The sequence below is a fragment of the Parasteatoda tepidariorum genome, chromosome 3 (genome assembly GCF_982258835.1).
Source record: "Parasteatoda tepidariorum strain Cologne lab strain chromosome 3, Ptep-v5.0, whole genome shotgun sequence".
Taxonomy (NCBI): Eukaryota; Metazoa; Arthropoda; class Arachnida; order Araneae; family Theridiidae; genus Parasteatoda; species Parasteatoda tepidariorum.
Genome location: NC_141757.1, coordinates 8,904,270 through 8,924,366, shown reverse-complemented (window position 1 = coordinate 8,924,366; position 20,097 = coordinate 8,904,270). Strand labels below are relative to the sequence as shown.

Genomic DNA, 20,097 nt, shown 5'->3' with positions numbered 1-20,097 from the left:
ATTCATTTTATTATTAATCATAAATTAAGATCAAAGCGCAATCATACATTGCACAATGCATTCATACGAAAAATTTCCTAACCGAATTAGGTAAATATTTCAAGACCACGTTAAGCAAAACTTTTTACGTAATTAGATTTAATAAGCACAGATATTAAAAAAAATGCAAACATTAAATTTATATACAGCCGAAAGAATACAAACAATACATTTAAATACAAACTATAGCTGTTCACATCCTTTAATTTTATTCTGTCAAAAATAGAACAAGCGTGGAATTCGAAAACTAATTCTTACAGTTAGGAAAATATTTTTTTAAAATCTATTTTTTAATTTTTTATCTGAAGCTTCATATACTTTGTTTATAGTTGGTTATGTGAATTAAGTACTAATGCGAGTAATTGAAAATAAAAAAAAAACGTTTCTAACGAAGTATTATTTTAGTAAAATGTGCAGAATATATTATTTGTAAGCTATTATATAAAAAAAACTTAAAATATAGTTACTTTCGTTTAGATCGATCATTTTGTTTAGACCATCCTGTTTGTGCAAGAATTAAATATTTTCTAAAACTAGTGGGCTGCGCCCCCTGCTCGCTAACGCTCGCCAACCCCCGAAAATTGCTACGCAATCTTATATGGTTTGCTTTGCTCGCTACTAACTTAGGTACATTGCAAATGCACAAAATTCTAAGAATTCAAAACAATTATTCATATCCATATAAAAACTTTTTTTTTAATTACATCTTTTTAGTAAATACTAAGTCATTAAATAAATTTAAATTCAAATAAATGGCATGTAATTCGTTAAACCTATTAGAAATGTGCTGTAGTATAATTCGTGATATAAATCAAAAATCGTCAAATAAATTCGTGAAAAAATGCACTTTCGACAAAATACTAAAATAGAGATCTATTGACAAAGACTACTCACTTCTGCCTAGCTTTAATAGTATGAGATTGCCACAGCTGATGCTCTCTGGTTATTTCAGTCTCCGTTTTTAAAAGCGCTATATGTTGAGCCACCTCAGCTAGAGTTGGCATGTGACATTTTTAGCGGCAATCATTGGTCGATTCGCCGTGTAAGAGAAATAGTAACGTAAACAAAACAAAGCAAACGTTGCCACCGGCGGAAAAGAAATGTAGCCAAAATTTAGGAACCACGTAATAGAATTATATATATTAGATTTTTGGTGACTTTTTCATTCTCTAAATTTAAATGTAAAACCACCTAATATAATTTTGTTTTACACATCAAGCGAAAATATCTTTGTTATAAGAGGATCCTATCGCACGGTGCTTTCATATCACGCTTTTCCGATAGTTTTACGTCATCAGATTAACAAAACAAGTTTTAACAATGCATTTAATAAAGCAGAACTCTGTTTAGAATCATTTGCCATGATGTTCTAGGTCAACTTATTGCTAGTCAAAACTTAACACCATCGAGAGATACTTATCCCTTTAAAGAGATTTAAAAAAAAACAAACTTTTTTTTTCCCACAGCATTTGTATTAAAGCTTCACCAGTATTGATGCCCTATATATTCCTACATTTAATAACTATCGAAATTGCATCCATTACCATATTTCCTGTAGTGTCTTTAATTAAAATGAAGCATCATTGGTGTCAATAATAATATGGCGATTTTTTTAAATTTCTCCACAACTAAATATTGGCATTTCTCTATTAATATTGTTTAATTTTTCATAAAATATATAGTCCTGCAGTGGACTGATTGTTAAGACACGGTTCCCAGCAGGTCACCGAAGTCAAGCATCACTGGCTGAGGTCAGTGTGCGGGTTTGTGACCACTTGGATCAGTCTGCCTGGGGACCGAGGGTGTGCTGTATTGGTCCTCGTTAAACTGTTCTACCTTAAAGTGTTCGATTTCGCGTGCAGGTCGTCGGGCTACCGAATCGGAGGTGCCAGATCCTCTGCAGAGGATCAAAATTGTGATGGCACGTCTTCGGATAATTCTCAGGGATGTTTCCCAGACCGTCGCCAAGAGCTCATTGTGCAGCTCTAGTGCGACGTAACTGAACAACATATAGCTTATTTTTTTTAAATTTTATTTAGTTCTTACTACCAAAATTTTTCCTTTTAGTGTTCAAATTAGTTTTTTTAAATTTGTACCGATTATCAAAATTAAGCTTCATTGAAGTCGATAATAGTATGGTGATTTTTCACCGTTCCCCTAAAAGAACAAGTACCTTTTCTTAGGACATACTTTTCTTTTATTTAAATTAGAACCTATTATCAAGTGCGCCATGGCATCGTTGGCTTCAATAATTGTATGGCAATTCTTTATGCTTTTCCTATATAAATTAGTACCATTTCTCCAATAATTTTGCTTTTCAACACATATTTTTCATTTCAATTACTGTTGATTTTAAATTATATTTATTCTCATAGATTCACGTTTTAAAATCTTAGCTGTAAATAAAATAAACATGAATTAAATTTAAAACTTGTAGTATATTATTCAAGGTTTAAGAGAAGCTTACCTTTTTTGAAACTAACATTTGACACTATCGCTTGTAAAATTTACCCTTTTTTGGAAAAAAATAGGCTGAAAATTATTTTGACCGTTACTTTTTTTCTAGTTGGTTAGCTAACGAAAATTTTTGCTGTGTTTCTGATTTCCTATAATGGTTTAAAAATTGGTGGCGAAATTTAAGATTGTGGTTCTTAAGTAATGGATTAGCTAAAATCTATTTTACCAAATTTATTTTTGATGGGTGGATCAAATTTATTTTGATGGATAATGTACTGTTTCAAATTACTTCGGTATGCTAAAGTCTGACTGGAACATATTTCGGGCCTGGTCGATAGGGCGCTGGACCCATGTCCGACAGTTCGTGGGTTCAAACCCCGACGGTCGAATAGTAACATGGTGACTGGTGCACGTTAAATATGTCGAGTGGCAAAGTCTGCCATGTTCCTATAACAAATCATACCTCAGCGGGTACGGAATCGAAGATTAATCGAGTTCGAGCCAAAATTACAATCTGTAGATGAATGAATGGATGTATGAATACAGGGCTAGTTCACTTCCCTCTTAGAGCTGAAGCTACGATTTCCCTCCCCATGACGTCACGCTGCACGCAGATCTCGGAGATCGCAAGCAAAGATATTATGAAAACTTTGCATCATTCTCTCTGTAAAAATAATTTCGACTTTATCTTGATTTCAGCTTTTAAACTTTATGCAATTAACATATTATTTCCTTTCAAAAACATAGTTTAAAAAAATTTTCTTGGCCAAAATATTAAATTAAACACCATTTTAGACAAATAGAAATATTTTACTAGTTGTAAATGACGCTTTAAATGCTTTATTTTAAAATTTTAAGTTTTAACTTTTATTATTAAAAAAATTTTAATGCATGTATCGACACTTTTTTAGCTACATATTGTTAGATAATAATAATTTGTAGAGTTGGGCTAAATTTAGAAACCTGATTTTAAAATATGCCGTTAAGGGCAATTTGCTTATACTTAATCATTAGGAAACAACTTTAAACGCTAATTATCCTAACAAAATAATAATTTAGGTTCATTAAAATATTAAAAATTTCACAATTGTTTATAGATCTTTAAATTTAAAAGAATATAATTATCTTGAAAAATAATTAGATTATAATTAAAAAAGTAATAAATATTTAGAATAACAATATTAAAAACTACGTTATGAAATTAGGAGAATTTTAACTATTAATTATCTATACTTTTCATTTAAGTTTTTATTTTCATTGATTTATTCATTTATGAATTTTTTCGTCTGCCTTTCTTCTTGAAGTAGCTGGGCGGTTTAAATCGTTTGTGTTTCGATCAGAATTTTTGTAAGTAATTTCATAAATAATTTTAAAAGTAACTGACATTTCATAAATAACTGGTATAATACAACATTTGTCGACAATGTTCAATTTTTCTAAAGATTGGAAAAATTTGTTTTGAGCAATACTATTTTCGGAGTTTCTGAATTACATTTGCCAGAGCCGCGATGACTCAGGGGATTCGCCTGCCAATGAGGTGAATCGGGTTCGAATCCTAGCGATGGATGGTCGATATGAATCCGTATCCAACTTGCACCGACCACAGTGCTGACGTATCCTCAGTGGAAGACGGATCATGGGTTAGAGTCCCTTTGCCGTCTGGGTAACCGTGGGAGGTCTTCGTGGTTTTGCTCTCCATGTAACGTAAATGCGAGTTAGTTCCATCAAAAAGTCCTCCACGAAGGCTGATGATTTACTGTAATGAACTGAATATTTGACTCGATAATCAAACTTTTGATTTCTAGGAAACGAATTAGTTTCGTTTCCTAGAAACCATTTCCAAACCAGAAAACGAAGATTTTACTTCACGGGTTAGCTTTTCATAGTTCAAAATATTTTCATAGTACATAGTTGCCTGAAACTTGTAATGGTCAGAGCTGTTTTTGACGGCTGGGCTATCTAAATATTTTGTCCAGCTAACGTGGACATAAAATTTCCTTTAATGAACTGTCATTTGGAAAAAAATTATTGTCTTAATTTTTCTAATATTTGCAGGAAAACGTAGGCTAACGATTTTCCATAATGGTTTATGGTTAAGAACCACAATTCAAAATTGTAGTTTTCATGTCAGAAATTGGTGGTTTTGATCGCGAACATTTGAGGCTATCATTGATTTCTAACAAAGGGCTAACATTGGAAGGCAAATTTAAAAGTCGCGGCTTTTATGTTAAAAATCAGCTAAAACTTGTTTTGTCAACATCTTTCGATTGGTAGTGTAAGGCGAACAGTTTCCAGAAACGAGCTTACATTTTAGGACAACTCAATTTTGTGATTTCTATGTCAAAAAAACTTTTCCCTGGATAATAATTTGCCTATACTTTTTGAATTATAACTTTTTTGTATAGGCTGCAGAATTTATGCAAAGTTTTGTTGAGCTACGAGCACTAAATATTTTCTAAAAAAAAGTCTAACGTTTGTAGGCAAATTTGAAATTTGTAGTTTTCAGCACGTAATAGATAGAATTTGAATAAAAGCCTGGTTGATAGGGCACTAGGCCCATGTCCAAGAGTTCGTATGTTCGATCCCTGCCTGCTGAAGATTCCCCCGTTTCGTAAATGGTGACTGATGCACGTTAAATACGTCGATTTGCAAAGTCCTCCACGTTCCCATAACAAATCAATACCTGTGGGGGTACTGATCCAGGAGTTTCCTAGTCTTCTGGATTGGTTCAAAATTACAAGGCTACGGAGTTGAACAATAGTTGTCGTAAACCCGAAATTGGGTCGGCTGTTCACCGACGGATATAAAATAAAATAAAAAACTCCGAGAACTTGAGACACAAAAAAAAATTCGGAACAGTCCTCATCTATAACTATTCAAATGCCCTGATAAAAAGAAATGTGTAAAATCTGAGAGATAAAAAAAAAAACTCCTGATTATAAATTTTATCAAACCAATGTGGAATTAAGATTTCTAGCAGAGCACTATCATTAAATCGAAACATTACACTTCCAAGGTCAAAAGCAAACTAAAAATTGTTTAATTCATTTTTAGTTGGTTTGAAAACAAATTAATTTACTTTTGCGCTGTATCTATTTTACACCTGTGGTTTATCGGGAAAAGTTTACTAAAACTTGTTTCGGCAATGACTTAAATGAATCAGTGTTCTAAATTAAATTTAAGGTTTGATAAAAGTTAGTTTTGGCCGTTTCATTTAATTGATGGAGGTAGGGCCGAAATTGTTTGTTGGGCTAACAAATTCCTACAGTGGACTAGTGTTTGGCTGTGAAATTCAAATTTGTAATTTTGATCAGAATATCGTTAAAACGTTTTAACTTTAGGTCTAACTAAAGTTTATTCCACGAACATAGTGCTAACGTTTTCTTACAATGAATTAACGTTTGAAGGCAAATATCAGACTTGTGTTTTTTAGGCCATAAATGAACAAATATTTGTTCTAGATTTAAGTTATTTGGGTATTCTGATTAACGAAAACTTTTGTTGAACTAATGATTCCTTAGACTGAGTTAATGTTTAATGGAAAAATTCAAGCTTTTCTTTTCTAGATCAAAATTAAGCTAATGCTTGATTTGGCTGCACCTTCTTTTTCAGTTGGATTACTAACGATAATTTTTCTTCGACTAACGTATTATTTCAATGACCTAACATTAGAGAAAATTCAAACTTCTCATTTTCAAGTCATTCATTAGTTGAAACTTTTTTGGTTCGTAAATTTTTTTTTGCTGGTAAACTACCGAAAAAAATTTATACTGTCATCGTAGCGACGTGATTTCGAGTTTCCAAAATTAGTGGTCCATCGCTTGGAGGAAAAATTTAACCTTCATGGTTAAAAAAGGTAGAAATTCTATAAATTGAATTTCAGCCCAACAGAGTTAGGTTTGAAATTGATGTATGGTATTTTATTGTTGAAAGGCAACGGTATGCAAATATGAATTGTTTAAAGTACGGAATTATTTTTTTTTCAATTTGTTCTATCTTGCAAACAATGAAGGATTTAAGGAAATCTTTTGTCTGCTTTTATCTGATACTCAAGGAGTTTAAAATCCATCAATTCATGGTTGATAAAATCATATAGAAGGAGAATTCTTTAACAGTTAACATATACATGAAATATATTTTGCCCCTCTCAAATATTTTTGCATCACGTTCTTTAAAAACCAGTTTGATTAACTAAATTTTACTACATATTTAATAGTTTTATTGTTTTATTAAATTTTTATAGCCTTAGATTATTTCTGATGGGATTTGTTTTAATAAAAAACACATAATTTAATCAAAGTAAAACAAAAGTTTGTAAAATGTTGCTTTTAAATGTCATCTTTTTGGGTGTATTGATATCGGTCACCAACTCATTATGTTAAAGGAAAAAGTGGTGGCTGCTAAGAATGTGGGGATAGTAGTTATCGACAATGTCAACCTTCCTCTATGTAAAGGTACCCCGAAATAGAATCGAGTTAACATGTCTTATAGACTAGTGAATTGGAATTGTATTATTGTAATGATAGATACACTACAGAACTCCCCCACCAGAATTTTATCTGTGATAGAGTACGATGAACGGATACCACTAGTTTGCCCATTACTGTTTTTTGAGAAAAGCCGGGAGAGCTGTATTAAGATCCCCTTACTTTTTGAGTGCTGATCGTGAGAGTTGTATTAAGTTCACGGTCGTGGTCTCTCCTGTGTTGCCTTTAGCAGTCGAGTGTATACGTTGTTGTGTGATCGAGACTGAGATCATATCAGTCTATATTCCAGAAATTTATATGAAAATGTAATTTTTTGTTTTGCAACATTTTAAACATAAAATTTTAATACGGTAGCAGTATGGTTTGTATTAAACTTTAAACATTCTACAATGTAATGGTTTTAATTAAGCTAAAAGCTGAGATGATTGTGCTCCGGAAAAAATCCGAATTTCCGGATTTTTAGCTAACCGCTATCCGGCAGTTTTCGGAAACCGAAGATCCCGTAATTTCAAAAAAATCATCGCTTGCATTTACGTATAAAAATTCTTGTACATTTTATTTAGAATTATTAGAACTATAATTTATACTTGGCAGCTCTTTTATTTGTAAATATTTTTTCTCATATAATAATAAATGTGATTAGACATAAAAGCAAACTTATACATAATTATCCATTTAAATTATGCTGCATATAATTTATTTAGAATTTCATGTTTTGAAAACATCAAAAATTTGAATTTATAAAAGCGTTAATTTTTTGAAATGCGTCGTTAATGACTTTACTCAAGAAATTTTCAGGATTTTTGAGTTGGGCCCACAAGTTTGTTAACAAACAATTATTTTTTATATTTTACATTGTCACAGACGAAAAACTAAGCAGACGTTGTTTTACCAATATATTTTGAGCTAATTACAATACCTATACTCAGACAATACGTTTTAACAGAAACGTCAACTACTACGTTGCTCAACTGTTCATTGTCAATAATGATCACAATTCATAATATTTACTGACTTTATTAGATATATGATCGTTAAATTGATTCCTAAGCTTTGATTAAGCGGTCAAGATTATTAAATACACTGAATGTTTCTACAACATCATCCTTTCTAACAAATCGCAAAATTTTTCAGCGTTAGCGATTTTCTGTAATGAAGTAACGTTTTATGGTAAAATTCAAACTTGTTTATAGTTAACAAAGACTTAGACCATATTTTTCGATAAATTGATTTGCTAACAAATATTTTTGGTTTGGCCTACAATTTCCTATTGTGAGTTAACGTATAAAAGCGAAGGACAAACTTGCAGTTTCTAAATCATAAACCTGGTAATATTATAAACCTTGTAAATCGAAACCTGGGTATCATTGACTGATTTCTAACAATGAGCTAACGTTTTAAGGAAAATTTGAAAGTTGCGGATTCTGTGTTAAAAATCAGCTAAAAATTATTTTGTCTACATCTTTTGATTGGCAGTGTAGGGCTAACAGTTTCTTGCAACGGGCTTACATTTTAGGACAAAACCCAACTTTGGTATTTTTAGATGGGAAAAAAAAATTTTTCATTTGGCATTTTTTTTTTTTTTTTTTTTTTATTGGTCAACGAAAATTTTTGTTGAACTCTCGTGGCCTAATGGCATTTTGTATAATCGACTAATGTCTGGTTTCAAAATTTCTAATTAGCGGCTACTAAATTGAAAGTTAGCTAAAACCTGTTTTGGCCTAACGAAAATGTTTGTTTGGCTAACACCCAACGTTTTCTTATAATGGGCTAGTTAACATTTAAAAGCTAAATTGAAACTTGTGTTTTCTAGATCCTTAAGTTGTATGGGCGCTGTATGGTAGGATGACGAGTTGTTAAAATGAGTCATGAGTTCTGTGGTTAAAATTATGAGTTTTTAGGTCAAAAATTAGCTGAAGCTTGTTTTGGAATTGTTATATCTTTGCTAAGCGGGCTAACTTTGATAAACAGAAGTATGGGAAGGAGAAGCATGGGTTCATAGAATAAAAGTTGTTCGAATTACTACAATGAGCTAACATTTGGAAGTAGAATTCTGTCTAGTGTTTCCTGGGTATAAAAAGTTATGACTTTTTTTTGTATTGGTAGGAGAATTGATGCTAATTTTTGCTCAGCTACCAGCTCTAAATATTTTCTAAAAAAAATTAACGTTTGAAGGCACGTGCTAAAGAGAGTTTGAATAAACTCCGTGAACTTGAGACACTAAAAAAATTCTGAACAGTCCTCGTCTATTACTATTCAAATGCCGTGGCAAGAGCAAATGTGCAAAATCTGAAAGACAAAAAGAACTTTAGACAATAAATTTTACCAAACCAAAGATTTCCTACAAGATGAAACATTTTACTTACTAGGCAAAGAGAAAACTAAAAATTGTTTTGTACACTCATTTTTGGTTGGTTTGCCAACAAATTCATTTACAATTGTGGTTTTTAGAAGGGGAAAGGTTGCTAAAATTTGTTTTGGCCATAATTTTAATGGATTAGTAGACTAAATGAAATTTTTTTGCCGATGATGTTCGAAGACAAAGAAGAAGAATGTTGGACGAAAGTTAGTTTTAGCCGTTTCCTTTTAATCGATGAAAGTAGAGCCGAAATTGTTTGTTGGGCTTACAAATTTCTACAGTGGTAAGATTGAAATTTTTAAATTTTTATATAAATCAAGTGTCTGCTTAGAAGAAATTTGGACGGACCCTTTACAAAATGATTTTTCTTTTAATCGGACCCTTCACAAATTTGTTTATCTTCGTTATTGTTTTGTTAATCGAAACCCTTCCCAAGGAAGAAAAATAAAGATGGATGTAAACGAATTAAGTTTTGTCTTTGGCAGACGCTTCTTCCTATATTCGTCCGAAATGAATATTCTGCGTTCAGCAGTATAGGCTAAATACCAAATATTTGTATGTTGTATCTCTAATTTAGAAGCAGCAATTGCTTTTTATTTTTGAAAATGTAATTTTTTTTTAATTATAGTTTTACAGTGTTGAGCATAATTTTGTATCTATTTACAATTTAAAAACTCCTTGAAAAAGTTTTTCGCAATAACAGGACCCTATTTGCACAAATTCATAAAAGCAGGATCCTGGTTGAAAGAATGTGACTTAAGGTTTATTTTATGTTCACAAATTACGTGTGATTTTTTCACAATTTTACAAAAATGAACCTTTTATAAAATGTCTGGACAGACCCCTGTAAATTTTTTTTAGATCTTCATTGACAAAATTTTGTTAGTAACCTGAAAATTTGTCGTAATAGCGAATTTCTTGTTGCATGCCGTGTTTGTATCTAACTTGCCATGTACTTAACACTTTATTTACCAAATTATTACAAAAATTATCATAAGTGTGATTAACTTTTTTGTCCAATTAAATATTGTTTATTTAACATCTTTGGCAAAAAAAAAATTAAAATTAAATGTTATTTTCTAATTTACATTACTTTATAAAATTTTAATTTAAGTCAAACATTTAATACTTTGTTTTAAATATAGTTGAATTAATGAATCAATAAAAAATCAGAAAGACATGCGAACTTGATCGAGATAGAAAGCTGAGAATTGATGGAATAAAATTGTGGAATCATAAAATGACGTCCTATAACGAATTACCATAATCTAAATGGTTACATTGGTGATGTTCAACTTCAAAATATTTTTGAGTTGCTTCTATTCTTCAAAATATTCTTGAGTTGCTAACTAGAAATGATAAAGAGAAAGTCATATTGCAGTGACGGACAAGTTCCAATGGGATATTTTGTTCCGGCTCAATGCTTTAATGAAAATAATATTTGTTGACAAATATTTATTGTATATAATATATGCTTATATAATATATGTTTATTCAGAAATATGTTACATGGTGTGTTTAAAAAGTGCTGAAAGGTGCTTATTTTCGATATTCTTTTTTTAAATGACCATACAGGTGCTTTTTTTATTGGATGTTTTTAAAAAGTGTTTAATTTTCCCTTTTCGAAGATGAGATTTTTTTTTCTTTACCATGTCGATTTTCACCACGTATGCGTGCTTTCCACATTGTTCTATTCAACGTTTTCACAATTCATTTAACCACATTACATTTCGGCGTACCATTGGTCCATGGCGTGTAAAAGCGTCAATCCTTTTACATGTTTGATAAAATACTTGCGAGTCCGCATGTGCGTCTACTGAGCTGGGTTCGGTGAGATTCTTGCACTCTCATTTGAAACTCTGCTGCATTTTGCAAGATATTCTCAATTTCAGGCTTCATTTTCCGCCCTCTGATATCGAACCTAAAAGTTTCTTGATCATTTTATAATGGCTAATATAGTCAAGAAAAAGAGTTCTTTGTCAAAAACTAGTTATTTTATTATGATCGTGTAAAGTCTTTGAAAATTTATTTTGTTACTGTATATAGTGCTTAAAAGGTGCTTATTTTTTGTTGAAAGATTTGTCTACGCACCCTGTGTTTAGAATATACGTTATATAATATATGGCTATTCAGAAAAAGTACGCTTTTGTATCTTGTCTGAGTTCGTAACTTGAAATGTCTGAACTAGTTAATTAGGATACTTGAAGTCACCCTCAGGAACCATTAAGATTGAATTTTGTCCCCAGCTGTTTAGTTTATCAACCAAATTGGAAAACTAAAAGCTATTAAATATTACTAAGTGAAGTGTTATTATACAAATGACTGTAGTATTCACTTTAATTTACATCAGTTAAATTTAAAGTACTTTTTAATTAATCATTTATTTTCACATATAGGTTGATCTGTTAAATGAAGCTTTGGAAGTATACTCATCAGAAGTTTTAAAACTTTGAAGAATATGAGCTGGAATGTAAAAGTGCTGGAAGAAAGGTTAAATTTATTTCAATAATTGTCATTAAAAACTCTGTTTCGTATTTGCATATTTCTTAACTGTGTAATTTGTATTTTCTAAGCTTTTTATTTAGTTTTCAATCCCAGCTGCTCGTCCTTTGTTGACAACTTATCGTGCACCTACAACCCTAGAATACATTAGAAAAAAGTTATAGTAACAGTAAAATCAAGGTATGAAATTTGATTCAAGGTATTCTTTTTATATTTTATTTTATTTGCATCCAATGCTATTTAGTTAGACCACCGTTATAATAGAAATTAGTTTTTTTCTCCGCTTTTTTTTAAAATTAATACAGTCATACCCCCTACAGTGAACATAATTTATATAGAACTCCTGAATATAGTGAACGAAATGTTCGCTCCCTTGCCTTGCTAGGCACATATGTTATTTTTTGTGGATATAGTGAACGGAAACAAGAGAGGAAATTAGAAATTATGAACTTTTTTCTGTCTTCGACTGATTTTTTCTTCATTTTTTGGTAATTTTGAAATTTTTACATAAAATGCATGAACCGATTTTCAAAACCATCTACTGAGTGGAATGTCGCCATAAGCATTATATCTTGTTTGCTTCTTCTATCTCAGTTACCCATCTTTAAATAAAGGCCTTCCTTAAATTTTTTTTGTGCGCAAAACGAAGAGTAATTAAAAATAAAAGTTAACGCATTTTTTGTTACTACATATTGTTTTTTTTAAAAATTATTTTTGTATTTCTTTTTATTGGTCATTTGATTAAACAATGTGTAATAAAAGAGAGTAGTTCCAAAAAATTAGTTAAAATTGTTTGCAGTACGGATATAGTGAAATCCCCGTTAAAGTGAACCGAAATTTCAGTCCCTTGAATGTTCACTATAGCGGGGTTTGACTGTAAAAGAAAAATTCCGTTTTTTCTTAGAAACTTCTGCTTTTTCTATTGACTGAAAAAAACTTGCACATTTCACCTTTTTTCCTTTCTAGGTAAAACGAATTTTAAAATTGCATTCACTTGGTTTAAAATAATGGATCACGGTTTATATATAGCTCGTTCACCAGGAGTTGATACTTGGCTCCGCCTTCATCACGTGTTATGCGACGATACTATTTCGCTATTTTTGGGAGAAGGTTGTGAGCAATCCTGAACAATGTTGCTATTTGGCGATCGTTTGGCAAAAATATTTATTTCGCAAACTTAATGTGCATTTTTTTAACAATGAATATTTCATAAATTTGATGATATTTTACACTATTTTTTATGATATTTCTTTCTTTTGAGTGAATAGTTTGTCCTTTATGAGACATTTCGCTGGGAGAACAACAGTTTTTAAATTTAAACTTTATTTAATTAGCTAGTATAACAAAAGGTATATTAGCAGATGATAAAGCATAGTAAGTGAAAAAGAATTCACTTTCTGTGTTTGGCGCAAATTAAGGGTTGTCTCAATTTCAACAACGGAGATGTTTTTCCTCTTACTCCCCCGCGTTGAAATGAACTCTGCGTCCCAGGAGGTGGAGCCAAGTCTCAACTCCTGGTGAACGAACTATACATACGATTAACAAGAAAACACATCGCAGTATATATTCAGGACGTGATTTAACACTTTTTTCCGGCCATAACCGGCCAAACGACCGTTAAAGTGCTTTTGCATCGATAATGCGCTCATCGTTTTTGCACATTTGACTGCATGACCTTTTCTAACAATTATATACAGTTAGTTACAATATTCGTTTATTATTTTTTTATATTTTGTTTGTTTCGAATAATACTTGTCGTATACCTATTTCGTCCAGAACCGGTCATTTGACCCGGAGAACAATTTATTGCTTTCGAAGGTTATCGAATCAGAAATTACGATGAAATGCGTGTACAACGTATTACATTCGATGAGTTGCACATATGTGCAAAGACTGTTGCGTAGTGAGTTCAATCACAATAAATGTGAATTCAAATTTCAAGAAAGTACCTAAAATCTTAGATCGGCATTTTTGTGTCAGAAAAAGTGACAAAAACTAAATGTTTTGGTATGTCGCTTATATTTTATTTTGTTGGCTTTACTTCATTTTTAACTTTTTACCCAAAAAAATGTCGAAACAATAAAGATAGCGCAAATTTTTAGAAGAAATGATATTAATTATAAGAATCACAGAAATAATAATGATTAGAAGAAATATGTTTGCGGAAAATGTACAATGGAGACACCCTGTATATGTAAAAAAATGCATTGAGCAATGAATTAAAAATTCTTATTATTTGTTATACATAAAAATTGGCAATATATAATTTCGTTTAATTATAATAAAGTTTTTTAAATTTATTTCCTTCCTAACTTCCACATTTCATACATTCAATCAAGAAACAAAAAGTACGGTGATTTGACCGGCTATGACAGAAATAGATTAAGTGTTGGCATGTTTAGTGTTAATTCTTATCCTAGGTGGTGGTTGTCATTCACAATGCTTATGACTGCTTTTAAGGGATGCAATAAATTTATCAATAATACTTTTCTTATATTATTCACATTATTATTGCTTATATTATTCACATAGACATTTTATTCACTCTTTTCGTGCTATGTCAGACCAATTGAGTGGTTTCTTTTGAGGTTAAAACATCTGGCCTTTTCAGTTAACTCGGTGTATGTCAATTATCTATAATAGCAGCCCTGGCAGAGCATATTAAGGTATTATAGAACATTTATAAGTATTATTTTAACCGTCACTTTTATGATATATTAATGAAAAGAAAAAGCTGCCTTAGTACTAAATAATTCTGCTTCTAAAATATGATAAAAGTGAAATGTAGTGTGTCTACCACTACAATATTACAATTCCTACTCACTAGTAAATAAGACATGTTAACTCGGTTCTACTTTGGGGTACCTCTTCATAGATGAAGGTTGGCATGATTCCCACATTGAGGACTCAGACGTGATGTGAACATGCCTGCTTGGACAGGAAACTCCCACTTCAATTTGAACACGCCTACTTCGATGGATGGTTCGCAGTTGAACAGTTGACTTGCTACTTGTGACTGTTACAATATCCACCTCGAGCTGTTGCTGCTCAGTCTCGATCACACACAACGTATTCACTCTACTACTGAAGGCAACACAGGAGTGACCACGATCGTGAACTTAATACAGCTCTCACGATCAGCACTCAAAAGTGGGGTGATCTTAATACAGCTCTCCCGACTTCTCACAAGACAGCAATGAATCAACCAGTGGTATCCGTTCATCGAGTTCTGTCACAGCTATAATTCTGGGGGGGGGAGTACTGTAGTGTGTCTACCGCTACAAAATTACATTTACATGTTAACTCGATTCCATTTTGGGGTACCTTTTCAAAAATGAAGTCTGACATGGTCGATAAATATATCCCCTCAAATATTTTTTTTTGACTATGACAGTATTCTTGTGCATTCACGATACAGCAACCTCACATTTTATCATTCTGCTCAAACTACGATATTGAGTATTGACTGTGTTATTTAATTTCTCTTATTTTTTATATCTGTTTTTAGATTGATATTTATTCTTTAATTTCCTCTTTTCTAGTGAACTGCAGGGTGATTTGATGTACCCGCTTTTTATTTATGTGTGAGACTTCTTGAGAATACTATCTGAATTTACTGATAAGGGTTGGGAGACTGAACTTTGTGAAAAATGCACTTCATTTTTAGTACGGTAAGTACCGATTTTCTTGTTTTGACTATATTTTCAAAATTTTCTGCAGAAAAAAAAATTCCCTCAAACATAACTTTAACACTTACTTGATTCTTGTATATCCTCAACTTCCATTATTTGGGGATCTTACCGAGATGGTGCTTAGCTTTTTCAAAAAGTGCTTAAAGGTGCTTATTTTTGATTTTCGTTTCTTATAAGCCCGTAAAAATGCTTTTTTCATTGGGTGTATTTAAAAAGTGCTTAATTTTTTCCTTTTTAAAAATGAGATTTTTTTCCTTTACCATGTCGATTTTCACCACGTATATCAAAAGCGTGCTTTTCACATTGTTCTATTCAACGTTTTCGCAATTCCTTCAACCACAATCTATTTCGGCTTACCGTCGTCCATAGCGTATGAAAGCGCCAATCATTTTACATGTTTGATGAAACACTTGCGAAACCGCATGTGCGCTTACTGATCTGGGTTTGGTGAGATTCTTGCACTCTCGTGTGCAACATTGTTGCATTTTGCAAGATATTCTCAATTTCAGACTTCGTTTTCCACCCTCTGATATTGAACTGGAAAATCTCGCAATCATAATGGCTAATATAATCAAGAAAAGAGTTCTTTGTCAGAAAACTAGTTATTTTATCTTTTTTATGAATGACAATCCATTGGTCTGGCATCTTCTTTTCAAAATTTTATATAAAATCTTCATAATCTTTAATTTTGTCATCAGCAGACCATTGCTTAAATTCTTCTTCCCTTCTTTTTTCCAAGAGCAATAATTCTTTCTTCTGGTGCTTTTCTTTTGGGGAGACTTAATTCCTTAGTTAAGTAATGATGAGGTAAATTTGGGAGAATAGAGGGGAATGCATCAGAAGTTAAGTCTGTGCCCTTTCGAGGTAGAACAAGTATCGAACCATCTGCTCGTACTGCTTTATGTTCTCTTTCAATAAAGCGTTCTTCAAAGTACTTAAAAGAGATAACTGTAGAATCAGTAGCTTAAAAGTCTTTTCGGTGAGAGCGTTTCTCCCACTGATTCCTTCATTCTAAATCTTTTGGGAAACTAGTGATATTTGTATATGTTTCTCCTTCGTAACTAGAACGGTACCCAGGTACACAGCATGATCGTGGCATCTGCAAAAGAAATACATATAGCATGTTCCATTTATTTACAAAAAAATAAAAATCTAATTTGATATGAATTTAAAAAACAAATAAAAAATAATAATAAAAACTCAATTTTATATACTTCTAATTGAAAAGGCATCTAAAATTATAAATTAAATATCATCATTATAATTTCAGGAACAGTTTAAACAAATTTATAACATATGGGTCAAGCTAATGCTTGAAAAGTAAGAAATGAAAAAAAAAAGTATATGAAACAGATTCAAAATATCATGGCAAAATAGTCATATAATTTGTTTTAAAATAGTCACTTACTGTAACTAAAATGGTGAAAAAGTATCTTATTGCTTTTTATACCTATTTCATGCAAAATTATGAGCAAAACTAGTTCCAGTAATAGCTTTTGTAGTCAGTGATATCTCTTCTTAGTGTTATTCATTTATTACAAGTAGAAAAATATATTTTAAAGATTTTTACTTATTTATTGTAAAAACAACAATAACAGAATTACTGCTATTTAATTAAAATTACGGCTTAATGTCTGTTAATTTTTTACGCAGGCAATTACACCTGTGGATATTAGTGTAGTAGATAATATCACTTGATAGCATGTAAAGCATAAAATAATTGAAGAAAAAAATTTTACAAGTTGACTAAGTTTAAAAAAATATGTACGACTTCATACGCATAATGTTTTAAAATAAACTAAAGATGCAAAGTAATATTAAATCTATATTTAAAAATATAGCAATAAATATATAAAGTCATAGCACATCATAAAATAATATGCTATGTTTAATCTATTGAAATTAGTTTTTATTATTTTCATGAAAAAATTATTTTATTGTTTTCACTGTCATTTATAGTACAATCATATGTGTTAGTCTTCATAAAATGTATATATAGATTTCAAAAATATTTGCTTGTAAAACAAAATTAAAACTATATGTATTTCTAGTTTTGCTTTATTGTGTATTTAAATTATTTGAAGTACTAGAAACAGTTACTTTATTGTTTTTTAATGTTATTAAAAGAATGTCAGGTAATTAAAAGAAAAGCAAAACAGAAATATAAGATTTATGTTTACAAAATGCTTCAAACCAAAACTAATATGCAAATCAAAATAAAGCTGCTTAAAATTTTAAATGTAGATAAAATTAGGTTTTAAGTTAGTAAAATCAGAAAATTTATTAATTTTTGAAAACTGGAAACAGACTAATTAAAAAAAATTAAACAGCAATTGGTTTGATGTTTAAAACACTTTTATACACATTGATAAATATTTGCTTTTTATTTTACAAGTAACGTAATAAGAAAATACTTAAAAATTAAATAAGACCTGATGTTTATATAATGTTTCAAACCAAACCAAATGGAAAATCAGAACTAAAACTACAGTATAATTTTAAGAACATAAATTAAAATTTTATATATATAGTGTAATCTGTGTTTCAAGAATTTAAAATTAGAAAAATTGTACTAATAATTCAAAACAGAAAGCAAAAATATATAAAAACAATTGTTTTTATATGCATGTGTAAATATTTAAATTTATAGGTACCAGACTTCAGTAAATATTGATGCATCAAGCATTGCCTACTATATTACATACCTGGTAACAAATAAAAATATTTAATAAAAGATACTTAATAATAAAATATGACTTCATCTTTGCTTAATATACTTAATCGAATTAAAGCTGCAAATAATTTTTAAAAATTTGAATTAAACAAGAAACTATAACAATTAGTCACTAATGAAAATTTAAATTAAAAATTCAAACATTTAATATTTTATACATATAATTTATATAAATCAATTGAGAGGTACTTATGCAAATATTATTAATATTTATTCATTACTATGTTAAATGTCAAATAATTATGAAAAAATCAACCTAATACTAAAACTGCAAACCAAAATAAAGATGCTATAATTTTAAAAACGCATATTAAGTTTTAAAGGAAGGTATAAAAATGATATCTTCTCAATGGAAGGTATCTTCTCAAAATTTAAATCTGAAAACTAATTATTCAAGACTAGAATTAGAAGAATAAGAAAATTTATAAAAAATTATTTTAGCTTATATGTAAATGAATAAATATTATTGCTTGATCTTTATTACATGCAAGATTAGTAAAAAAGTATGACATAAAATCTCATGTTTACATTATGTTTCAAAGCAGAACTATTTTTTATTAACATAACTATTTGTCATTGATATGTAGATAAATAAGATATTCAACAGAAATGTACTGTAAATTTTGTTTGTACTTAATATATTACAAACAATAAATTATACAATATGGAAAATATTGTACAAATAAGAATTACAGGTTTTTTACATCTAAAAAATAGCTAAATAATAGCTAAAAAAGCTAAAAAATATAATAATTGAAGCTAAAAAATAGATTTAATGTAATCTAAAGTAATTTAACTAATCTCAATTACTATGAAGTCTATAAAATATCTATCTAATAAATCATATTAGCAACTTTTATACAAAATAAACAGATGGAGTTAGCATTTTAATAACTTGAAAAAAGGAATGAACAATTTATTTAGAATAAAATCTAGAAGGGTAAACAAACCAGTGAAGGAGCATTTAAGCTTCGCTTGCCTTTTAAAAAATCTTATTAATTTCAAAATTCGTAATTTTAGTTAAATGACAGTGTCAACAAATTTGTTACTAATTGCAAATTGTGTAAACGAAAATGTAGAGAGCTTACATAATATTGTTTTAAAGTTTTGGAGGTTCAAATAACTAGTAGTAAGAAGACCAAGTGAAGGAACAGCTCTTACCAGTGACTGAACACCCAGTAAAGGAACACTTAATTTTGGCTATTTTTTAATGCTCTTTATGAATTTATAAGCCATACAAATATTTAAAAACAAGCCTATACTTGAAATTATAACATATAAATACTTGGAAAATGTTAACTTTTTTTCGTAATCATGAATTGAAAATTAATGTGTCAACTTATTAACACATACTATACTGTTCATTCACTGGGAAATCTATGCCCAGTAAAGGAACATGCCTGTTCCCTCACTGGTTAGAAGTTGTTTTTTTGTATTTTTAACATACTTTTAATGCGGAACATCATTAAAGGTACAAGAAAATTAAAGTTTATTATTTATTTTCATTAACTTAGAAAAAAAACCAATAAAGGAACACTTGTTCATTCACTGGTTTTTCATCGTTTGGTGATCCAGTGAATAAACACCCCCTTATCTCAGTACTTTATTATGCTATGATGCTTAAAAAAATAAAACGTAACTTCAATAACTATATTTTGAATTCTCTTTTTCACAGTGAGAAAAATAAAACTATTACATGCAATTAATTCCACTTCAAACATATAAATACAAACACTCTCCTTATAATTTTTTCAAAGAAAGAAGTTGTTGCAGAGATAATAATAAATTCAAAACTTTTTCCAGAGAAGTCTATTTGACCAGGTAATC

The 20,097-nt window shown here is 30.1% G+C and overlaps 1 protein-coding gene across 1 annotated transcript in view; it reads left to right on the top strand.

Moving 5' to 3' along the window:
• Positions 1 to 20,097, top strand: part of LOC139424856 (uncharacterized) — a 165,038-nt gene that overhangs the window by 7,866 nt on the left and 137,075 nt on the right. The window contains exons 3-5 of the mRNA XM_087158755.1: positions 11,739 to 11,832; positions 11,916 to 12,024; positions 15,387 to 15,515. The gene's annotated coding sequence lies outside the window, so the exon portion shown is untranslated. The remainder of the gene's footprint in view (positions 1 to 11,738; positions 11,833 to 11,915; positions 12,025 to 15,386; positions 15,516 to 20,097) is intronic.